The sequence below is a fragment of the Dendrobates tinctorius genome, unplaced genomic scaffold, assembly GCF_039654945.1.
Source record: "Dendrobates tinctorius isolate UK_male_01 unplaced genomic scaffold, ASM3965494v1 ptg000158l, whole genome shotgun sequence".
Taxonomy (NCBI): Eukaryota; Metazoa; Chordata; class Amphibia; order Anura; family Dendrobatidae; genus Dendrobates; species Dendrobates tinctorius.
This window is the reverse complement of record NW_027361825.1, coordinates 7,366,360-7,375,945: the sequence shown is the minus strand read 5'-3', so window position 1 is coordinate 7,375,945 and position 9,586 is coordinate 7,366,360.

Below are 9,586 nucleotides of genomic sequence, written 5' to 3'. Positions count from 1 at the left end.
CTGCGTCCCAGGCTAGAATGGGGCTGTCCAGTCTGAAAGTGACTTATACCCCTGGGCTTGTGACATCACTAAAGGGGCTGTTTTTTTGGCCCCCTCCCACAGCTTTCAGAGGTACAATCTGGCTAAAAAAACTTATAACAATCATAACTTGGCTTGAGAACCTAGCAGATTAACGGCAGACACATCACCCAGTTTATCTTGGAAATCAGCTTTCTGCTGACTCCAATCACTGGCTGTCTGTTCCCCTTGGTTCAGGAGAAATCCATTTCTCTGGTTTTGTTGATGCTATAATTTAGCAACAGGTGCTGTAGCAAAGCTTCATCAGAGTACGTTCTAAATATGTATCTGTCATTTTTCTGTCACGGATTGGGCCAGTTACGGCCTCTTTAATATTTCCCACACAAATGCGCTTAGACAAAGACAATGTCTCTCCTCACAAATTATCATTCCTTGCATGGAGGAGGGGGGTTCAGGAAGGAGTATGTGGCTGTAGTCTCATGTTACAGTGAGTGTGTGTGAAGTTGCAGGCAGGAGGCTGCAATGTGTTACAAGGGTGAAGGGGGTCACTTGGCTCTGTGCTGCTATGAATCGTTCTAGAGAGTGTAGAGAATGGAAGATTCTGGAATGTTCTGGAAGAGTCATACATGATGTTTTACATTATCGTTAAAGCTTCAAAACCATTGGCTGGGGAGCAAATAGTAAGTACACGCGCTGGCCCTTTAAGAGGGTGGGAATGCATGCATGCCCTTAGAACATGGCCAGAAGCCCAGCTGGAAGTACTGCTGCGAGCATGCAAAGCATGAGGGGAGAGGAAACAACTGTAGCGCTGGTGAGTGAACTGACACGCCAGGAAGGGTGCGTGGTGCTAACAACCTGGCCATCCAGCCAAACTGAGCAATCGTGGGAGAGATTATGAAAAATCCCAAGATCATTGTGGCTGAGCTCCACAGATGCGGTATGGAGATGGGAGAAAGTTCCACCAAGCCAACTATCACTGCAGCCCTCCACCAGTCGGGTCTTTATGGCAGAGTGGCCCGACGGAAGCCTTTCCTCAGTTCTAGACACATGAAAGCCCACATAAAGTTTGCTAAAAAACACATGAAGGACTCCCAGACTGTGAGAAATAAGATTTTCTGGTCTAATAAGATGAAGATAGAACTTTTTGGTGATAATTCTAAGCTGTATGTGTGGAGAAAACCAGACACTACTCATCACCTGCCCAATACAATCCCAACAGTGAAACATAGTGGTGGCAGCATTATGCTATAGGGGTGTTTTTCAGCTGCAGGGACAGGAAGACTGGTTGCAATTGAAGGAAGCATGAATGCAGCCAAGTACAGAGATATCCTGGATGAAAACTTCTTCCAGAGTGCTCTGGACCTCAGATTTGGCCGAAGGTTTACCTTCCAACAAGACAATGACCCTAAGTACACAGCTAAAATTACAAAGGAGTGGCTTCAGAACAGCTCTCTGACCATTCTTGACTGGCCCAGCCAGTGTCCTGACCTAAACCCAATTGAGCATCTCTGGAGAGATCTGAAAATGGCTGTCCTCCAACATTCACCATCCAACCTGATGGAACTTGAGAGGATCTGCAAGGAAGAATGGCAGAGGATCCCCAAATCCAGGTGTAAAAAACTTTTTGCATCATTCCCAAGAAAACTCATGGCTGTACTATCTCAAAAGTGTGCTTCTACTCATTACTGAGCAAAGAGTCTGAATACTTATGACTTGAGCGAAACGGGTCGAAAAAATTCAAAAGTCACCGACTTTCGCCAAAGTCGGGTTTCATGAAACGAAACCCGACCTTAGGGTGAGGTTGGCCACAAGGTTGGCGACATTAGCGCCAAAGTCGCGTTTCAAAAGATGCTTTAGCACCCTTTTTCAGCCAATCAGGAAGAACGGACACTGTGGGCAACGTGATGACATAGGCAGCGGTCACCACCATCTTGGAAAAGGGCATGCAAGTGATTAGCTTGCTTTGTGTGGCATCACAGGGGGTATAAAAGGGCGGGGATGCCGACCGCCATGTTACTCATGCTGATCTCAGAATAGGGAGAGCTGCTACAGCTGCTGATTCTGTAGGGAGAGCGTTAGGAAGGCAAAAAGAAAAAAAAACTGCTTCTGCTGCCAGCGCTTTTCACTCTAGTTACTGTGCAGTGAAAGGTGAAGATTTTTGCTTTTGTGCAGCAGCGCTGGTGGTGATTAGCCTGCCTAAGGCTAGCTGCATTGCTATGTGCACACTGGTGTTCAAACTGCTTTTTTAAAAGCAATCCAAATTGTATTGTTTTGTCCTGGTGAGGTAGTGAGCGTTCATTTTTTCACACACCGTACAGCGGTGTACGCTCCTCACACAGTACCGTGTAACGGCTGTTATCACGGTCAAATTGAAGCTATCTAAGTGTGTGACTCTGTAAGGAAAAGCCAAGGAGTTTGTCCGTTCTTACAGACCTACACCTTATAGTTTTGTCCGTTTTTCAAACAGTTTAGTATATTTGCTGTTTGATTACATTCAAAACTAGAGAGAGACAGCGTGTGTCAGTCCTTATACAAAAACACGGAGCTTGACAATTTTACATACACCGTACAGCGGTGTACGTGCACGCTCCTCTCTCAGTACCGTGTAACAGCTGTTATCACGGCCAAATTGAAGCTATCTAAGTGTGTGACTCTGTAAGGAAAAGCCGAGGAGTTTGTCCGTTCTTACAGACCTACACTCTAGGGAGATTCCAATTCTGTCCAATTCTATATACACCTTGTAGTTTGTCATACACTAGGCAATATCTGCCTGTCACATTGCGGTGTTATGGACACAGGGCCTGACAGAATCCAACTGTGTCCTGAAGTGTAGAGAGATTCCAATTCTCCACAGTCCTCTATCCACCTTTCTTACAACATCCAGAATCTGCCTGTCACATTGCGGTGTAAAATAAACAGGGCCTCACAGAATCCAACTGTGTCCTGAAGTCTACAGAGATTCCAATTCTCCACAGTCCTCTATCCACCTTTATTACACCATCCAGAATCTGCCTGTCACATTGTGGTGTAAAATAAACAGGGCCTGACAGAACCAACTGTGTCCTGAAGTCTACAGAGATTCCAATTTTCCCCACTACTATATACACTTTGTACCTTGTTTTACAGTACCATATAGTTGGTGGTTTTTGGGTACATTTTCCCCAAAAATGAGGAAGTGTGGTGGAAGTGTCCGTGGAAGTGGGCGGGGGTTGGCAGCTGGTAATGATGGTGTTGGTGTTGGTGGTGGATCTGCTGGTAGTGGCAAAAGCAAAATAGCACCTAATGCAGGAGGTGATGAGCCTGCATCATCGTCTGCTCCACAAGGCCTCGAAGGCTCCCTTTTCTGGGAGTAGGTAAACCGCCTTTAAAGCCGGAGCTTCAAGAACAAGTTTTGGCTTACATTGCTGACTCAGCCTTCAGCTCTATCGCCTCCTCTTCTGAAGTTTTAAAAAATAAAAGCACTGAGTCATCATTGGAGGCTCATGTTCATGAACCACACCTTTCCTTGTGTCGTTAACCCCAACCAAAATTGAAGGATGCGGCAGGCCACACTACAGATTACTCCATGGAGCTGTTTTCACATACCATGCCTGGGTTATCAAGTCAAATTGTGAATTACCCAGGCAATGATGAATCTGACATGGAGTGTACTGATGCACAGCCACTGATAGATGATTCTGCTGGTACATTCACTCAGAGCGCTACATTTTCCTCGCAGTGTACTGAGCCAGAATCTGAGCCAGATGAAACTCAGGTGCCCTTTCCCGCATACTATACCACCATACACGGTGACACAGAGGAAGGTGCACATGACATTGAAGAGGAGGTGATGGATGACCCAGTTGTTGACCCAGATTGGCATCCATTGGTGCTGCTGCCAATAGCTGACAAACTGAGTAATGGCTGGGCAGTACTGTTGAGCTTTCCGATACCGCAAGTATCGGGTATCAGCCGATATTAGCTGTATCGGAATTCCGATACTGACTTCCGATACTTTTTTCGTATCGAATACCGGAATCGGAAGTTCCCATAAAGCTATCAGCCTGCTCGATTTGATTCGGCCAATGGGAATCCTCAAAAGTGTGGGCACATCCTGTTAGGCATGTTAACTATTGGCATGGCTGTGATTGGCTGCTGAAATGACGTCATCATGATGCGCGGTCTGTGCGCATCATGATGCGCGGTCTGTGCCGACTGCGGGGGGTCTGTGCCGACTGTCGTGGGTCTGTACGGGCCTGCCGGGTGCCTGTGCCGACTGCCGGTGGTCTGTGCGGGCCTGCCGGGGGTCTGTGCGGGCCTGCCGGGGGTCTGTATGGGCCTGCCGGGGGGCTTGTGCCGGCTGCTGGTGGTCTGTGCGGGCCTGCCGGGGGTCTTGTGTGTGTGCAGGCATCGTCCGATGGGACTACAAGTCCCATCGGGCGATGCCTGCTACACTGACAGTGATTGACACATTAGCCAATGATGAGACAGTAGTAGTCCCATCATCCGGCTAATGTGTTGAATGTAAAAAAAAAAAAACATACTACATACATACTACATACATGCATACTACATACATACAACATACATATATACTACATACATACTACACACATGCTACATACATGCTACATATATACATACTACATACATACTACATATTTACTACATTCATACAACATACATATATACTACATACATACTACATATATACTACATTCATACAACATACATATATACTACATACATACTACATACATGCTACATATATACATACTACATACATACTATATACATACTACATACATACTACATACATACTACATATATACTACATTCATACAACATACATATATACTACATACATACTACATACATGCTACATATATACATACTACATACATACTACATACATACTACATACAGTGGGGCAAAAAAGTATTTAGTCAGTCTGCAATAGTGCAAGTTCCACCACTTAAAAAGATGAGAGGCGTCTGTAATTTACATCATAGGTAGACCTCAACTATGGGAGACAAACTGAGAAAAAAAAATTCAGAAAATCACATTGTCTGTTTTTTTTTCATTTTATTTGCATATTATGGTGGAAAATAAGTATTTGGTCAGAAACAAAATTTCATCTCAATACTTTGTGATATATCCTTTGTTGGCAATGACAGAGGTCAAACGTTTTCTGTAAGTCTTCACAAGGTTGCCACACACTGTTGTTGGTATGTTGGCCCATTCCTCCATGCAGATCTCCTCTAGAGCAGTGATGTTTTTGGCTTTTCGCTTGGCAACACGGACTTTCAACTCCCTCCAAAGGTTTTCTATAGGGTTGAGATCTGGAGACTGGCTAGGCCACTCCAGGACCTTGAAATGCTTCTTACGAAGCCAATCCTTCGTTGCCCTGGCGGTGTGCTTTGGATCATTGTCATGTTGAAAGACCCAGCCACGTTTCATCATCAATGCCCTTGCTGATGGAAGGAGGTTTGCACTCAAAATCTCACGATACATGGCCCCATTCATTCTTTCATGTACCCGGATCAGTCGTCCTGGCCCCTTTGCAGAGAAACAGCCCCAAAGCATGATGTTTCCACCACCATGCTTTACAGTAGGTATGGTGTTTGATGGATGCAACTCAGTATTCTTTTTCCTCCAAACACGACAAGTTGTGTTTCTACCAAACAGTTCCAGTTTGGTTTCATCAGACCATAGGACATTCTCCCAAAACTCCTCTGGATCATCCAAATGCTCTCTAGCAAACTTCAGATGGGCCCGGACATGTACAGGCTTAAGCAGTGGGACACGTCTGGCACTGCAGGATCTGAGTCCATGGTGGCGTAGTGTGTTACTTATGGTAGGCCTTGTTACATTGGTCCCAGCTCTCTGCAGTTCATTCACTAGGTCCCCCCGCGTGGTTCTGGGATTTTTGCTCACCGTTCTTGTGATCATTCTGACCCCACGGGGTGGGATTTTGCGTGGAGCACCAGATCGAGGGAGATTATCAGTGGTCTTGTATGTCTTCCATTTTCTAATTATTGCTCCCACAGTTGATTTCTTCACTCCAAGCTGGTTGGCTATTGCAGATTCAGTCTTCCCAGCCTGGTGCAGGGCTACAATTTTGTTTCTGGTGTCCTTTGACAGCTCTTTGGTCTTCACCATAGTGGAGTTTGGAGTCAGACTGTTTGAGGGTGTGTACAGGTGTCTTTTTATACTGATAACAAGTTTAAACAGGTGCCATTACTACAGGTAATGAGTGGAGGAAAGAGGAGACTCTTAAAGAAGAAGTTACAGGTCTGTGAGAGCCAGAAATCTTGATTGCTTGTTTCTGACCAAATACTTATTTTCCACCATAATATGCAAATAAAAGGAAAAAAAAACAGACAATGTGATTTTCTGGATTTTTTTTTCTCAGTTTGTCTCCCATAGTTGAGGTCTACCTATGATGTAAATTACAGACACCTCTCATCTTTTTAAGTGGTGGAACTTGCACTATTGCTGACTGACTAAATACTTTTTTGCCCCACTGTATATACTACATTCATACAACATACATGCTACATATATACAACATACATATATACTACATACTACATACATGCTACATATATACTACATTCATACAACATACATATATACTACATACTACATATATACTACATACAGCATACATACATACTACATACATGCTTCATATATACTACATTCATACAACATACATATATACTACATACTACATACATGCTACATATATACTACATTCATACAACATACATACTACATACAACATACATGCTACATACAACATACATGCTGCATACTAAATTCATTCAACATACATACTGCATACAACATACATACATAGTACATACATACTGCATACATACTACATACATTCTGCATATATACTACATTCATACAACATACATACATACATACTACATACATGCTACATATATACTACATTCATACATACATACTACATACATGCTACATAGGAAAAATATGAAAATAGCAAACAAGCCATATACTCCCTGATCCGCAGAAATCCACGCGTGTCCCACGCCGGTCTCCCGTGGAGAGCAGCAGCATTAGCTGATGTGACCGCTCTCTAGGGGCTCAAGGAATCCAGTGTCGGGAGGTAGGTATCCTTCCACACTGTATTCCTCCGCCACTGTAAAAAAATAGTCCCTTGTCTCACTTTTGGCATTGCTGTGTGAAAAAGTTCCCACATAGCATTTGCCATAAAGTGAGACCAGGGACTATTTTTTTACAGTGTCGGAGGAATACATACGGAGCCGATGCTGCTGCTCTCCATGGAAGATCGGCGTGGGACACTCACTCGTGGATTTCTGCGGATCAGGGAGTATTTGGTGGTTTGTTATTTTCATATTTTTCCTTAGATGACACTGGCTTCGGGGATCAAAGTGACAAGTAATGGTGAGTATGTTCTCTATGTTGTATGTACTGTATGTCTATATGTATGTATTGTATGAATGTATTGTATGCAGTATGTATGTTGTATGTCTGTAGCATGTTGTATGTATGTAGTATATATGTAGTATGTATATATGTAGTATGTATGCAGTAAGTATGTAGTATGTATATATGTAGTATGTATGTAGTATGTATGTGGTATATATATATGTAGTATGTATGTAGTATGTATATATGTAGTATGCATGTGGTATGTATATATGTAGTATGTATGTAATATGTATATATGTACTATGTATGTAGTATGTATATATGTAGTATGTTTTTTTTTTTTTTTTTTATACATTCAACACATTAGCCGGATGATGGGACTACTACTGTCCCATCATTGGCTAATGTGTCAATCACCGTCATGGTAGCAGGCATCGCCCAATGGGACTTGTAGGGCACGGCCCCCTGGCAGGCCAGTACAGACCCCCGGCTGTCCGCACAGACCCCCGGGCAGTCGGCACAGACCCCCGGCAGCTGGCACAGCCCCCCGGCAGGCCGGGACAGACCCTCGGCAGTCCGCACAGATCCCTGGGCAGTCGGCACAGACCCCCGGCAGGCCGGCACAGACCCCCGGAAGGTCCGTACACACCCCCGAGAGGCTGTACAAGGACAGAAAAGGGTTTTTCTTATTCCGATACCGGAAGTCCCATGGACTTGAATGGAACTTCCGGTATCGGAATCGGCGATACCCGATACTTTTTTAGATCGGCCGATCAATTCCGATACAATATTTTTCAGTATCGGCCGGTATCACTCAACACTACTGGGCAGTCTACATCTTGAGGCAGGCAAGGTAGTTAGTGATAACGGCCGGAATTTTGTGGCAGCCATAGCCCTTTCAAAACTCAGACACATACCTTGCTTGGCTCACACCTTGAACCTGATGGTGCAGTGCTTCCTCGCTAATTATCTGCAGTTAACAGGCCTGCTCCATAAGGTTCGAAGACTGTGCTCGCACATCCGCTGGTCGCCGTTACACTCCAGTCGTATGCAGAAGCTGCAGTGATTGCTCCACCTTCCCAGGCACCGCCTAATTATCGACGTTGCAACAAGGTGGAACTCCACCCTGCACATGGTTGAGCGGCTGTGCGAACAGAGGCAGGCCGTAATGCATTTGTGGGAGGATACACGGGCAGGCACTTTGAGGGCAGACATGAAGTTGACAAGTGTGCAGTGATCGAAGCTGAAAGACCTCTGTAAAGTCCTTCAATGTTTTGAGGAATGCAGATGGCTGGTAAGCGAAGACAACGCCATCATAAGTATGAGCATCCCACTTATGCATCTGCTCATGCAAACTTTGACGCACATCAAGGAGCAGGCATCTGCAGCCGAGGATGATGAGGAAGAAGAGGAGGGAAGCCTTGATGACAGTCAGCCATTGTCTGTTCAGGGAACTGTTGTGGACGAGGTGAAGGAAGAAGAGGAGGAGGAGGATGATGATGGGGATGATTATATAGGGGAGGATGCGTCTCATGGGGCAAGAGAAAATGTTGGCGTGGCAAGGTCTGGTACTGGGTTTGTGCGTGACTGGAGGGATGTGGATTTGCCTTAAAGTGCTCCTCCACCCAGCACTCGCAGTGCATCATTAACACCGGGAATAATAGCTGACATGACAGATTATGCCTTGCAGATTCTAAAAAGGGACCCCCGCATTGCCAAAATGATGAACGATGATGACTACTGGTTGGCCAGCATCCTGGATCCACGCTATAAAGGCAAATTCCAAAACATCATGCCACAGGAGAACCTTGACCTAATATTGGCTAACAAACAAGCAAGTCTGGTAAACCGGTTGGTTGAGGCATTCCCAGGACACAGCAGCGGTGATGGTTGTCACACGAGCCGTAGGAGCCGGGGGCAAATTGGAAGAGGTGTTGGTGGTGCACACATCAGAAGTGGCGATGGAGACAGGGGTTTCATGACCATGTTGTGGACTGATTTTTCAAGTCCCGCTCACACGACTGGTAATACTGCATCAATTGAAAGTGACAGGAGACAGCACTTGTCAACTATGGTTACAGACTACTTTTCCTCCCATATCGATATTCTCCCTCACAGGTCATTCCCATTTGACTATTGGGCAGCTAAACTGGACACCTGG